The sequence below is a fragment of the Castanea sativa genome, chromosome 12, assembly GCF_040712315.1.
Source record: "Castanea sativa cultivar Marrone di Chiusa Pesio chromosome 12, ASM4071231v1".
NCBI lineage: Eukaryota > Viridiplantae > Streptophyta > Magnoliopsida > Fagales > Fagaceae > Castanea > Castanea sativa.
Window position 1 is genome coordinate 37167073 of NC_134024.1, and position 16645 is coordinate 37183717.

Consider the following 16645-nt stretch of genomic DNA (forward strand, 5'->3'; position numbering starts at 1 on the left):
GAACCATGGAATACTGTTTCAAAAAAACAAAGTGTCTTAACTTATCATATTTCTTGGGTAAAACACCATAGTGTTCCATTAAGCAACTGAACATGCATTCAACTACTCAAAAGATTTTCTCAAAAAAAAAAAAAAAAACTCAATAGATGATGAGAAGAAAACAATAGCCTATATAATATGACATGCAATACCAAAACAACTTGTATAAGATTATCAAACTTCTATATCAAGATTGCGCTTTACTGCTTTAAAAATTTACCTTGAAAATATGAAAAAACTGGTGATCCATATTTGACATCACTACATTATAGTCATGATACAAACTCTTATGCAAAATTCAATAGACATTATAAGGAAAATTTTGATGCATTCAAGCAGATATATAAACTGATTCAACAACCACAATACAATTAAATGCACTATATTGACTTAGTCGAAAAATTAAAATAACTAAAAACATAGTAATCAAAGATGAAATAAATCCATCCACTTTCAAGCTACAAATTCCCTCACAAACTTTGATTTTGGCAGTAAATACTGAGTTTGGCATCAGGATGAAGCTGCAAACAAAGAAAAGAAGAAGTTCAATATTGTTTACCCAAGGAAGAAGGAAAAAAAAGAAGCTTGAAACTGGGAAAAAAATTCCAAAGGATAGATTAAATAGTATACATAATTCTTTGAAGTAATCCAATATTAAATCCTAATTTATGGTCAAGTGCAAATTTCTTCTTGGCATTCTCTGTTCTTTAAAAAGACTTTTGAGAGATGGCTTGGCTTTTTGTTCTTTTGAGTCAAAGTAGTGTAAATCTCATTCACAACTCTAATGTGAGTCTAATTGACAACAATAATCAAACACATTCAAGACAATCCATCAAATGACAAAACACCCAACTCACATTTGCACCAAATCTAAGTAGCCTAACTCACTGGCTTGAAGAAAGAAAGTCCAAAACCTCAGCTGAAATTTTTTTATTACAAAGAGGCAAGTACTTTTAGCTGAAAAAAAAGGAAAGAAAAGAAAATGCAAGTCTATAACTCTTCCCTAACCTATATAAAAAAGAGGAAAAAAAAATGAAAGAAACATTCATCAAAGTATCCTTGATAGTAAGAAAGTCCAAAACCTCAGCAGAAATTTTTTTTTACTACAAAGAGGCAAGTACTTTTAGCTGGAAAAAAAAAAAAAAAAAAAAAAAGCAAGTCTAAAACTCTTCCCTAACCTATATAAAAAAGATTATAAAAAAAAAATTAACAAAACGTTCATCAAAGTATCCTTCACAGTAAAATATATTTTACTGTCCAAAAGAAACACACACACAAAAAGCTTCACGTGAGGATTATGCTTAATTATTCTGTAAAAACTAAGGTGATCACTATTTGATCACTTAAGGTACAGAGCACTAAGCACATAGACTTGTTGAGTCTATATTCCACCGCAAAAGTTCTTATGTGATTATTTAATATTAAAAAAGTCTATACTGACATACTACTTACAGTTTCATTACAACCTAAACTAATTTGGATTTGGTTAATGATCCACAACAAAATGAATTCTCACCCAAATACCTTAATCAAAACCAATCCAATAGTACATTACATTACTCCAATATTTCTGAAACCAAACACAGCCAACCCAACATGAATGGTATGTAAGTATTAACATAAGGAATCCAGGCTAGCTGGGAAAAAAAAATCACAATCAGATTTTTTTAGGGTGAAAAACAGTGCTTTTGGCAAAAAATTGCAATAATAAGATGAGAAAACTACTTGATGAGGGAACATTGTTGCCACCACCATCATCATTATCGTCATACCCAACTACAGACATGTCTTCTTTACATTGAAACTCCATTCAAAATTAAAACCCATTTATAACAAAAATTACGTCCTACTTGAATAATTAAAAATTTTCCTTCACCACCTTGGCAAGCTTTATAAACATGCAAGAAACATCTAGAAATCCTACTAAAAAAGAGCTAATCTTCACCACCTGTTTTACAATGCATGTCAAACCTCACTTGAACCCTTTGACATTCAGCTTGTCTTTGTCTTTTCTATACTTTCTTTCTTCTAAAATATATTGGACAATCTTGACTGTGAACAAATAAGTAAATCACAGCCACAATAACTGAGCCAAACACCTCATCATTATTTTAATACTCTTCACATGTAAGCAATCACTCAAACTTGTTTTCATAACTCATGTTTGTGCCATAACTCTCAACTTTCTTAGCCCTACAACCCATAATAAAAAAATAATAAATAAAAACCTTTACTGGCAGTGGCAATTTTTTTGGATATAAGTTCTCATTTAAACTCTAATTTTCTTTTCTAAGAAACTCTTCCTTATCTGTATATATCTAATAGAGTTTTCTGGATAAGCAATTAGTAGTTCAAAACTCATAGTTATCATGCTTTTCATAGGAATAACCCACCAAATTGTTCAAAAAGTTTTTCATAGGCACAAACCTTAATAGAAAATTACGAAAACAATGAATGATAATAAACCAAAATACAAAACTCAAACAATATGATCCATAAAAACAAAGAACTACAATAATTCTTTGTATCGGAATGGTAGAGGTTGAGCATAAGAAAATAAATTCATAGCTATAAATAATTATAGATATAAACACATTCAAAACTTTGTTTATAATTCAGTGACAGAAAATTACAAAAGGCCACAGATATAACAAAAATGGGATGATGATCATTTAACAATCCCAAATTTTTTTTACAAATCATATAGAAGAAGTAAATTAGAAGGAAGCAAAAACTTACAAAAGGATTTAAGTTTGGCAGCTATTCAGCAGCAATTGCATGATGGTAATTTTGCCTACCATATCCACTTTTGGGTGTTTAAAACTTTATTCTACACCTACACATCAATAATGCTATCAACGTTAACTTTGGAGCAAATAGCAAATCACTAATTTTGTTGGTCCATGATTGTAAGAATCTACAAAAAAAAAATAACAAATGAACTTCTAGCTTACTATTGTCATAAGGTAAGGCAGTATTTATAACATTTGAATTAAGATCAATATCAATCGATCGTTTTTATTACTAATGTCATAAATGATGACATGGTTTGTCTTTATAAAGGATGGAAGAACATAATTCTTTAGTATGCAGCACAATTGAAAATATTAACTACAAAATAAGATCTTTCTTATCTGATTAAAATCATTATAGAAGGAAAAAAGAATAATTGTTTATAAAATAAATTTAGCTTTCTGCATCAAATAGGGAAATAAACACCAAACAACAAATTTATTTTAGAAAACAACAAAGCTTCTATGAGGAATTCCATAAAACGTACTCTAAATTTTCTAGATTTAGCCTATCAACTACTCAAAACACATAGATTTTAGAAATATATATTTATATATATATATACACACACACACACACATATATATATATATTGGGCAGTGCTAGTGCAGTAGCCAAAGGTCTTATAAGTCAGGGATGACTGATTTGCATTAACATTTGGGGGAAAATATGTCATTGTAAATACAGAATTCCTGAGAAGAGTCAACATAAATGAGATGCTAGAAACTAAGATCCTATAAAACATGTAATTGTGTGCCAGGTAATTAAGTATAATTATCTAAAATTAAAAAACATTGCAGGTTTATATAAATGGACCATTACAAATTTTGAACGTGTATAAATACCAAACTTAAATTTAACAGCATAAAGAAATATTTTATGCTCTATTTTGTATATAATAATTCAAAAAAAAATAAAACATAATGGTTATAGGTAATTTACTACAATAGCAACTCAAACATTACAAACACTGGTGGGGAAAATGCAAGAGACGACAAACCATAAATATAAAAACACCATTTGAAATTGAAACTCTCATTTACAGAGACACCACCAATTACAACTGAAATACCTTAGAGTCAAGAAAACTTAATCTTTGGGGTAGACTGAAATCTAAAACCATCTTAGGTCATATGCAAGGTTTGTTGCAAAAGGATCAGAGATTAGTTCGTGAACAAAGCAAAAGTGCTTTTGGCTTTTAGTCAATTTTTGCTTTGCCCAAAGCAACTCAATGCCTTAGTTTTTTGGCTTTAGAAATTTCCAGGTTTTGCCATTTGGCACATAGAGTTGAAAGGGCTCTCTACAATCTTCTAGGGAAGACTCTTTCCCATACATTTGATCATTTTGCAATTAACTAATTTGGCCTAAAGTATAATGAACAATATAAAATGAAATTTTAGAATAAAAGCAACATTATAATTTTACCAAACAGTTTGTAAGCATGTAACTAAAATGTAGTTACCATTACCATTAGAACAATATTTTCAACGTAAAGACCATCAATTACATACAGTTGGGTTGATGTTCGGGTAGGAAATGCCTGAGAAGTTCTTGGAGGATTGTTGCTTATTCATTTGAAATTGTGGTGCAACACTATCTGCAATAAGTAAGCACATCATCACATAGCTATGGAAAAAAAAAATAACTGTGTACATGTTATGTAATATTACCATTTGCATCACATTTGGTTCATAATTCATTTTACCCACCATGCTGATATCTTCTAGACTTTATCCTTCTAAACTTTTGTTCATATTCATTGTTGATAAATGAATAAATCATTTATATTTATCACGATATGGGGTGGAGAAAATTGAACCCAAACATCACATATTAAGTCTAAGAGGGATTTCATCGAACATGTGGATTGCAATAAAAACAAATATGTAGAACAGTGCAAACTTTTATTTGCAGTCAAAGAAACCCAAAAATTCAAATCGGGTCCAATTTAGTAACATCATAGATACAACAACAAACAACTAAACACATTTTGCAGGATTAGAATATGTATATGATCTTACCAATAAAATCTATTCTGGCCCAATTCATTGTCAAATAACCCCATCATTGTATTTTTTAAATCGTACAATGGCGGGAGAATGGCCTGACAGTGACAGTGGTCTTCAGATTTTCCTCTCTCTACTAAGCTAAAAAACTCGCTAACCCTCTCTCTCTAGCAAAAAAACAAATTTGTTCAATGAAAGATATAAAAAAAAAAATGCATTTTTAGAAATTTTGATAGTTGCAAAATGGGTTAGATTGTAAGAGATGCTATTGTTCCTTGATAAAAAAGGAGGGTTCATTTCAATTTCTGAAGAGGCAAAATTGGTTTGCGATTTTGGATTTTCTGGAAAGGAACATGCAAATGGAAAGAAAGTGGGCTGAATTTGGTAAACTATATACACAGAAAGAGTATTCAAAACAGGAAAATTAACAACGTGAATTCAATCCAATCTAACGAAAATACCCAGACCTAAAGCATATTTGACCCCAAATTTAAAGAACCAAAAAACAAAATCCATACCATTGGAGAGTACGGGTCTGATGGAGGTAGAGGCGTGACAAAGATCGATTCAAATCTGATTTTTCAAAAAACTTTAAAAATTTGAGGAATACAATAATATAGAGAGCAAGAAACAAATACGTGAATCTTGAATTGGAAAAAGATTAAATTAAAGAACAAACCTATAGCCTGGATTGAAGGGATTGAATATTCTTGAAGAAAAAGATTAGGGTTCGTGAGAAGAGAGAGAGAGAGTTTGGGGATATTGGAAGAGACTGTACGACCCTTCATCATCTTGATTGGTGTCTGATTTGGGTTTCAGTTTTTGATCTCTCGATCTCTCTATCTTTCTCCGTTCTCAGCATCGCAAGTTTTTTTTGGGAGTATTGTAAGCCCTTTTAATTGTGTTTTAACCGGTTAGTTTTTCTTTTATACAAAAGGTTTTTAAACGGTGCTATAGCTTTGCTAAACAATACAATGTATCGCCTTTTAATTGCAGATGTGATAGGGTTTAAAAAGCCAAGCGTTGTAACGTGCGGCTGCATTTTTAAAAAACTGTATACGTGTCTGAATTTTAAATAGGCAGTTATCCTATTTGTCAGCACGTCCTTAAATGCAAGAACCAACTTTCTCTCAGCTTCGTCTATTATATATATATAGATATAGATATGTTAACTTTTATGAATGAAGTAGATTCGTTATTTTTCCGCTGCGCACATGCATATTTCCATCAAATGGTATTAGAGCGATCTTCATTTCATATCTGTTTAACATGTTCATAGTTTTGGAGTTATAGACAATAATTCCATGTTGTTAGAAATTTGTTTTCTGCATGGTTCTTGAAATTATTGTTTGATAAAAACTTATTTTGATGTTATGATTTTGTTTAATTTTTAGTTTAAGTATGTTAAACTGAACTTTAAGGCTATAGTATCAATGAAATTCAATTTTGATATCAATTTATGTTCATTATGATCGTATGCTGGTTGTTTTATACATAAAAACGTAGAAAAACTGTCTTAGAAAAATTTTGAAAAATTCAAAATTCACGACGCTCAATCGATCGAGGATCTGTTGAGCATCTATTGAGCTGACAGAAGATCTCTCGATCAATCGAGGATCTGTCGAGAATCAATCGAGTTTCGTAGAACTTATTCTCGATCGATCTAGAATTTGTCGAGGATCGATCGAGGACTATGGATTCAAAAATTTTCTAAGTGTTTTTACATATATAAAGAGCAAGGCAGTGTGTAATTAGTTTATGCATGTTTTAAATTTAAAAACTTTTATCTTAAAACATCTAGCGGGAGAGAGATACAAGGGTTGCATCTCACAGCCTCCATTATTGGTTCATAGTAGTGTGAAATATATACTTTGTCTTTGCCTAGAGCTTAGCATTCCATGCGGAGAGTATTTATTTCATGATCCTACAAGATTGGATTTCTTGGTTTATAGTGGTTTGATCAAACACCTTGTCTTAGCTTCGAGCTTTCCATTCCATGCAGAAGGTGTTTTTATCATGGTACTACAAAATAAGCCTGTTAAAGAGATGAAATGTGGCTACACGTGATTCTAGACAATGGTATACACTAGACTACGTATTATAGTATCCTCTATGCTGAGTTCTTACTATTATTACTTAGAGGCTAAATTTAACAATGGCATATTATTAGTGTTTGATAAGAGTTATCATGATAGCACTAATAATGAGAATAGTTCTCAATCAATCATAGTATTTAATGTTCACTCTATGCTGAGGAATATTGAATATGGGATTGGGTTGTCGTTGCATATATTATGTTATGATTTTATTAAGGTTCCATACTATATGTTTATATGCTAAATTGATAATGTCCAGTTTACTTATTATATTCATGTTTATTATTTTCAAATTTGAACATGGCATAATTTAGCCCACTTGTTTCTATTTTTAATCAAAACAAACTGACTGGATCCAACTATATTGACTGGAAAAGAAATTTGGACATTGTTTTAACAGCTGAAGAGCACAAATATGTGCTCACTCAACCATGTCCTAGCTTTCCTTCATTAGATGCTCATCTTAAGGAAAAACAGCGATATGATCGTTGGTAGAAATCTAATGAAATGGCCAAGTGTTATATCCTAGCATCTATCTCAAATATTCTATAGCATCAAATGCAGGATGTAGAACTTGCTTCAGACATTATGCATAGTCTGAAGGAAATGTTTGGTGAGCAAGGCCGTTCAGTAAGCCAAGAAACCATGAGGCAAATTTATAATACCAAAATGGCTAGAAGTACTTCAGTGAGAGAGCATTGTCTTACAATGATCTCTAATCTGAATACATTAGAGATTTTAGGTGCTAACATTGATGGAGAATCCCAAGTGGATATGATACTCCAGTCACTACCGGAATCATTCAAGGAATTCAGACTGAATTATACTATGCATAAAAAGGTTTATTCCTTGTTTGAATTAATGAATGAATTGGTAGCAGCGGAATGCATCCTTGGTACTTCTAGTGGTGAAGCCAATATTGGTGAAACTTCTACTTCTCAACCTAAGTTGAAAGGCAAGGGTAAGAAGAAGAAGAAGAAGGACTTCACTAAGCAAGAGGGTAAACAAATTGCCTTGGGAGTTGCCGACAAAGGAAAGAAGCTCAAAAGAAAGTGTTTCCATTGTGGTGAGAAAGGACATTGGAAGAGAAATTGTCCAAAGTTTAAGGCTGCCAAGAACAAGGGTTTGACAACTTCCTTTCTTCTTGAAATATGTTTGGTACAAAATCCTACGGATTCCTAGTGTGTGGATTCAGGTCGTACTAATCAAATCTGCAATTCTTTGTAGGGGTTTCAGGAGACTAGAAAGCTGAATGAAGGAGAATTGTTTCTTACCTTAGTTGATGGGAGTAGAGTTCTAGTTGTAGCTGTTGGTGTTGTTAATTTGTGCTTTGAGTCTAGGGTTTTAATATTGGAAGACTGTCTATTGGTACCTAATATTCGTAGGAATTTATTTCTGCAACTTATTTAGGTAAACATGGGTATTGTATTATCCTGAAAGACAATGTTGTAATAAAGAAGGATAAAATGTTTATTTGTTCTGGCAATATTGTAGATGATCTTTATATTTTAACTCCTAATAAGCATGAATTATATAATTTTGAATTAAATAATAATTCACATGTGAAATCATTAAAGATAAAGTTTCCTTCTACTAGTGAAGCATATCTTTGGCACTTGCGTTTAGGTCATATCAAGTCAAACAGAATTCAAAGACCTATAAAAGATGGACTCTTGGGGTCCATGGACTTTGATGAATTTCTAGTTTATGAATCTTGTTTGGAAGGTAAAATGACCAAACGACCTTTTAAAGCAAAAGGTAGAAGAACTCAAGATTTGCTAGAACTAGTACATTCAGATGTATGTGGTCCTATGTCAATCCAGGCAAGAGGTGGTTATGAGTATTTCATCACCTTTACTAATGATTACTCTAGATTTGGTTATGTGTACCTAATGAAACGGAAGTCCGAAATTTTTGACAAGTTCAAAAAGTTTAGGGCTGAAGTTGAGAATCAATTGGGAAAACGCATAAAGACTATTCGATCTGATCGAGGTGGCGAATACCTTCTTGGGGATTTTAAGAATTACTTAACTGAAAATGGAATTATATCCCAATTGACTGCACTTGGAACTCCACAACAAAATGGTGTAGCAGAAAGAAAGAATAGGACTCTTTTAGATATGGTTAGATCCATGATAAGTTATTCAACTCTGCCAATTTCTTTTTGAGAATATGCCTTAAGTACTGCAATGTATCTTTTGAATTTAGTACCTTCAAAGTCTGTTCCTAAAACACCTGTAGAGTTGTGGAATGGGCGTAAGCCTAGTATGAGACATCTCCATATTTGGGGTTGTCCAGCACATGTGTTAAAAGGAAAGTGTGACAAGTTACAGTCTAAAACAAAAGTGGTTTTCTTTGTAGGGTATCCAAAAGGAACAGTTGGAGGTTTATTTTATAGTTATAAGGATAATAAAGTGTTTGTTAGCTCAAATTCTTGAAAAATGACTATATGAATAATTTTACTCCTAGAAGTAGAGTTGTCTTGGCTGAAATGAATGAACCTATAGTTAAACAATCAATGGATGAAACTAGGGATGATGTGGATGTATTGGATATACCACAAGATACTATTCATGATATGTCTAGTACATAGGTGCCTCGTCATAGTGGGAGAATTGTTCAGCCTCCTGTGAGATTCATAGGTTTGGGAGAAACTTATGAAGCTATCTCAGAAAAGGCTAAATCGGATCCCTACACTTATGATGAAGCAATGAATGATATAGATGCACATCATTGGGTCCAAGATATGAAATTTGAATTAGATTCCATGTATTCCAATCAAGTTTGGGATCTTGTAGAGGCGTCTAACGGCATTAAACCTGTTGGTTGCAAATGGGTTTACAAGAGAAAGAGAGGGATAAATAGAAAGGTTGAAACCTTTAAAGCAAGACTAGTGGCGAAAGGGTATACATAAAAAGAAGGCATTGCCTATGATGAAACTTTTTTGCCAGTAGCCATGCTTAAGTCTATCGGAATTCTCTTATCCATTGTTGTTCATTATGATTATGAGATTTGGCAAATGGATGTCAAGACTGCATTTCTTAATGGCAATCTTGAAGAAGAAATTTATATGTTGCAACCAGAAGGTTCCATAGCAAAGAACCAAGAGCATATAGTATGCAAGTTGAAAATGTCCATTTATGGACTTGAGCAAGCATCTAGGTCATGGAACATCAGATTTGATCAGGCAACCAAATCATTTGGTTTTGAACAAAATTTTGATGAACCATGTGTATACAAAAGATATCAAAACAAAGTAGTAATGTTCCTAGTGCTTTATGTAGATGACATTCTACTCATTGGAAATGATGTAAGGGTGATGTCATCGGTTAAAGTTTGGTTGTCAAGCCAATTTGATATGAAGGATTTGGGCGAAGCTAACTATATTCTAGGGATCAAACTTTGGCGAGATCGAAAGAATAGAATGTTAGGTTTGTCACAAGTTGGATATATAGATAAGGTTCTAGAACGGTCTAGCATGCAAAAATCCAAGAAAAGATTACTTCCTTTTAGACATGGAGTTCCTCTGTTTGATGACTAAAGGCCTAAGACTTAAGAGGAAGAAAATATGATGACACAAGTTCCCTATGCTTCTGCTGTGGGAAGTCTCATGTATGTCATATTTTGTATTAGACCGGATATTTGTTATTCAGTTAGCATGGTCAGTCGATATCAATCAAATCTAGGACCTAAACATTGGCAAGCTGTAAAGCATATTCTCAAGTATCTAAGTAGAACGAGGGACTATATGCTTGTTTACCGTTGTGAGGATTTGATTCCCATTGGCTATACAAATTTGGATTTTCAATCGTATCTAGATTTCAGAAAATCCACGTCGGGATGTGTTTTCACCTTGGGAGGTGGAGCCATAAGTTGGAGGAGTGTTAAGCAATCTTGTATTGCAAACTCCACCATGGAAGCCAAGTATGTTGCTGCTTGTGAAGCAACAAAGGAAACTGTTTGGCTCAAGAAATTCCTTTCTGATCTTGGTGTTATAAGAATTGGGCAACCACATTTAATGTTACGGTTTCTTATGTTGGGCAAAACCTCAGTATGTTGGGCAACCACATTTAATGTTGATGAAACATATATTTTCAAGATGGAATTCATAGTCTCTTAACGGAGATACATAATATTTCCTTGAGATAAGTTTAATGGGTTTGTTATTCAGAATGTTAGGCCTAACTACTTTAGTAAATAGTTACTAGAGTATATATTTATGAGATTGGATTTCATAAATATATGATGAATAACTTAAAGGATTAAACCGGGTACTCAAGGATAAGATGTAGTAATTTATAAAGTGATAGTCTACATTTATGACTTTGTGTTACCACGAATATTTTATGAAAGGGTTGCATGTATAGTAAAGTCTTGGGATATAATTTATAGATAAAACCTAAAGTGCAACTATATTTATATAGTGATATTAAATATAGTTAATGGTAACTTTGGACTTGTCAAGAGTTGACAGAAAAGCCCAAAAGCCATTGGAGCTAATGTCTTATTGGTCCCTTTTGATCCCATTCCATGCCACACACTTAAGCTCAATTGTAAAGGCCCAAAAGGCCAGCCCAATTAGATAATCGGTTAGACACAAAGGGAAAAACATACATAATTTTCTGTAGAGAATTTTGGAAGAACACTATTGTGAAGTGGTGTATGTAAGTATTAGATACTTTGACATTCTCCCTTTAGAACTGATTGAAAGACCACACGTCTTGGGCGTTAGTAGAATTGGAGTGAAGATTGAAAGTGTTCCCAAGTGATTTAGATCTTCAGTTTTGAAATTCACCGTTCCAAGGTACACTCTCTTGTTCATAAGTTCTGAAACTTATTTAGTACATGTTAACTTTTATGAATGAAGTAGATCCGTTATTTTTTCGCTGTGCACATGCATATTTTCATCACCTATAACACAAATAAACTCGAGATTCCGCAATATTCAACCAAAAGACTCATTATAATAACCATATTATCATTTTTCAAGGAATGATTATATATATATATATATATATATATATATGTCTGTATGTATATATATCTTCTTTGCTACTAATAACAAAATTTTCATAAGTTTCAGTTAGCTCAACTAGTAAAGTTTTTTATGGTTGAATAAGAAATTGGAGGTTTAATCCGCCTATACCATAAATCAATTGGTGTTTAGTTTGATAATAAAGAGCTATCAACAGGAGCGGACACCATAGGTTGAAATTTTTTATAAAGAATAACAAGATTTCCAGTTTAGGTTTCATCTAAATAAATGCCTCTCTTCCTCTATTAATTTTTTAAAAAATAAAAAATAAACCTCTTACCACCACACACCTTTGGTGCGATAGTCACTCTACAAGTATAAGTACTTGTGGGGTGTGAGGGGTAAGGACCGGGATTCAAGTCTCTAGGATGAAACTTTACACACATATACACTTAGATTAAACTAGAGTAGAATTCTATCTTGTAAAATAAAAAATAAAAAACCTCTTTCATTTTTTTTTCTTGGAGAAATGAGTAGTTCTTTCCAGCAAGGTAATTCTTTTAGTTCTTTTTTTATCGTTTAATTGTTCACATGATTTTGATTGTTCTATATGATTTTTAGTTGCTTCTTTCTCTTTTATTTGTCTGAAAATTTTTGACACTAAAAAACAGTGGCGGCTCTAAAAATTTGTTCAGGGTGGTAAATAAGAAATTTAAATCAAACAAAATTTAATAAAAATAATACTTGTGGGGGGGTAAAAAGATCCTGATGGGAACATGGGCCTTTTGGGCCGTGTTAAGGAGGGCCGACCTGACCCTGGGTTTAGAAGTTGTTAATACTATGGGTCGGCCCATGCGCCGAGGATCCGAGGACCCAGCCGAGGGTGAGCTTACCCTCGGGTGAGCACCGAAGAACTCGGGATTTCATAGTAAAGGTTAGGGGATGGCACAGTTAAGGCCAATGGTTAAAAGGGGGAAACCCTAGAATGCCCCAGAAGCACCGGTGTTGAAGAAATGTCAAAGATAAAGGCTGCTACCTCCACATTAAAGACCCTGCACCTACCACCCTGGCCGCATTAATGGGGAGGTGACACTTGAACAGTGAAAGGGAAACTTCTAGTTACTGTTCAAAGGCACTAAGAAAAGAAATATCTAGGCTAAGGGAGGAGTTGGGGCAGTACGTGTAGAAAGTATTAAAAAAAAGAGAGTATTTAAGGGAGGACCTAGAACAGAAAGAAGGAGGACTTTTTGTAACCTAACAAGAAAAAAAGACAAAGAGAGAGAGATAATATAAGAACAGCTCTCGGCTTACGTCCGAGGAGACCTATTTACGTTACTCCTTGCTGTTTCCAAATACCACCAATCTTTAGTTTGTCATTTAATCTTCACTCACTCCTAACCTGGGTTTCAAGCCCACTCTCTACAAATTTTTATTGTTTAAGGCTCATTGGGCCTGAGCCCATATCTGTTCTTGGGTCCAGGTGCAATTGTGCACTTACAATACTTACATATATTGACATAAAAAAAAAAACAGTCGCAAATACATAAAGTTTTAAAATTTCTTTCTACAAGTTTTTCATATTTTGAAATTGTTGTATGATAGCTTCATTATTAATATTATTAGCTATATCTTTTTCAATATACACACCAAATAATCATTAAACCATGAATCTCCCTTTCAATTACCAACATCTTGCCAAAATAAGTAACAATATAAACAAAATGCATCATCCTTTTTCATGATATGTTCCAACCAATATTTTGTATTCTTTAGACTAATCAGGATTAAGTCAATGCAATGCTCCACTAATTTCTTTTTTAGGGAAATCATGTCTAAGAGGTTGACAAGAACGTCTATGTGAATATGCTATTTTTATTTTCTCTCGATCATTAGGATGAAAAGATGAGACCTTTTCTCATAGCCTAGGATCTAAAAGAAGATTATTCAAGTGAATAAGAATTTGCATAGAAGATAAATTTTGCAATAAAAAGTGACTTCTTTATAAGAATTTTTTCCATAGTGCTAACAAAAAAAAATAAAGGGTAAACTACAAGTTCATTCAACATATTCCACTTAGGCATTAAATCGTTATATTAATCATGTTCAATAAAGTATTGAGATATTGCTAAAGGTCTTGTAGCTGAATTGACACATTTTTAAGCACAAAGTGCTTGGGGGTTTAGGAAAGGAAAGGGTTTGAACTGCGAGGTTAGCAGTATATTATAATTATCTCTAAAAAAAAGTATTAAGGTATTATTTTAGTGCATATGTGTATGTACAAGATGTATCACATAAATCCAATAAATTCAACTAAAGACTAAAGCACTTATTAACTAAATAGCTATTGGAAAATATGCATTTTTTTTTTATAAAAAAAAATAGCAATTTTAAAATATGCGTTTTGAAAATACAATTTAAAATATCACAATTAAACATTTGATTTGGGCTTTAGGCTAATTTGTTTGTTTGGACAAGTTTTGAGAAATGCTACATCCTCAATATTTTCACAACAAATCCTAGTTGGCAATTGTTACTGGTTCTAATTTACACATCATTATTTTTTTTTCTCCCCCGGTAACAACTTGTCATTTAAGGTTTGTTGTAAATTTGTTGAGGACATGTTGTGAACATAGCATTTTTCACAATTTTTTGGTTCAATATTCAATGGACCAAAATTTTGAAGAGGTCAAATTTTATTTTTTAATGGAAAAATTTTTATTTAGGATGTTTAAGGTTTTTTTTAGGGTGGTTAAGGTTTTTTTTTTTTTTTTTTTTTTAAGGGTGGTCAACAATCTATATTAATTTAGAATTTCATTTTTTTAAAAGGTATAAAAATTATATTTTATCCAAGTTGAGGGTGGTTCTGTGACCACCCTCAATTATACATAGCGCCACCTTTACTAAATTAAAAATAAATAAATAAAACTTCATCACACACATGTCGGAGGTTAGTGTGTGTGCGCGCGCGCATAGTCTTTTTGGTCCAAGTCAGTTTTTCATGTCTCTTAATTTTATATTATAAACTTCGCCACATCTTTCATAATATCAAATTATTTATATTTTCTCTCATTTTTTATTTTTTTTAACCTCAAGTCTCTTGTTCAACTATCAGAAATTTTACTAGTTGAGCTAACTTAAACTCATTCTCATTTTTTATTTAAAAAAAAAAATTAAACATACAATATTTCACTTTAATGTCCTCATAACATATCCTCATGAAATGTTACAATGCATCAAAGGAAAAATGAAATACAAAACACATACAATAAACGAACTAATAGTTATGTATATATACTAACTAAAGAATGGTGTTTTGCATCTTTTCATTATCGGTTTTTAATTTGGGTTTCTAGGATTTTGTTTCTTAGTATATGCTTTTGTTATGGTGGAATGGTAATTTTATCATAAAATTGTAGGCTAACCTATTGGACTATTGCCTTGACAAACTCCCTTCAATCTACGTTAGGGAATAAGTACTAGTTTGTAAACCTATTGCCAAGTTTAAGGGTGGATGAGGCTACTACCTTGACGCACATCCCTTAGCTTGCCTAACAAGAGTACAAGACGCCCAGTTAGCAAGTCTATTGCCAGATCTTAGGCTGATTTCTTGCTAAAAATATCTCCTCATACTTTATACTTTATATAAATACTCTGTACTTTGCAAAACAAAGTATGCCTAACAAGCTCTATGCATTGTAGCCCTTTCATTTTCTATCTTCTCCATTTTTTTTATTTAACGATTAGAGCCTCCCTATCCACCCTCCTCCGGGATGGTCTTGGTTGGTCTTAGGACTTTTTCTTTGGCAAATGCTTATCTCAGTCAGGAGGTTCATCACAATTTGGTTAGAATAAAAATCCTTGTTGCGGTTCCGTTGTGTCCCTTAAATTCCATCCACCCACATGTTTATATCTTATTTATGCTAGTCTAATCATTTACAAGTTTTTCTATACTGATTCTCTTGATTATAATTAAAAAGTAATACCTAAAGAAAATTTATTATATTGAAAGTTTGTAAAAATATTGCTGATTTTGGTGGGAAAAAAAAGTATGTGAAACATTTTGGACTCTTTTTTCTAATGGTACTATTTTTTAAAATCATATATCATAAACTATATAATAAAAGTTGGACTTAGAAGCCGTAGTTGCGTCAAGTAGCTTCACCAAATTGCAGAATTTTTTTTAGATTTTTAGATTTTAAGAAAAAACATATATAATTTTTCTTCTACTATAATTTTTAAGTTGATAAAAATTTTAATTTGATTACAATCCAAATTCTTCATCTAATCTACCTAATCCTTATTTTTTTACGTGTAGTGTTGAAATAAAATTAGATTAACATTATTATTATTTTTTGTTAGGATATATTTCTTAAATTAAGGGATGGTATTTAACATACAAAAATTTAATTCAGATAAAATTTTATCATCTAAATTTTAGAATTTTAATTCTACTCTAACTAAAATTGTATCTTAAATTTTTTTTCTAAATTTAAATCTCATCCCACATTTTCATTGTTTTATTTTCCTCAAGTTGCAACCTACATTTTATATATTAATTATTCTTATTATTAAATAAATAATATTTCATTAGAATATCAAGCTACAAAACTCTTGATTAAGGGATTAGATTTAACAAAAATTATAATCCTACAAGATGTAATCCATATCACAAAATTATAATCATAAACATCTGCCCACTTACACCACGAAAACAGTACAAGAGTATCTGTGCATAA

The 16645-nt window shown here is 32.0% G+C and overlaps 1 long non-coding RNA gene across 2 annotated transcripts; it reads right to left on the reverse strand.

Annotated features, from left to right (window-relative positions):
- Positions 1–250: 250 nt before the first annotated feature.
- Positions 251–5733, reverse strand: LOC142621253 (uncharacterized). 2 transcript variants are annotated; one of them, XR_012841736.1, is made up of 6 exons: positions 5518–5733; positions 5357–5411; positions 4854–5005; positions 4344–4429; positions 2779–2875; positions 251–560 (listed from the first exon to the last, which is right to left on the reverse strand). It is a non-coding gene; the product is annotated as an uncharacterized LOC142621253 (long non-coding RNA). The 2 variants fall into 2 exon arrangements; XR_012841734.1 differs by lacking the exon at positions 4854–5005.
- Between the last annotated feature and the right edge of the window lie 10912 nt (positions 5734–16645).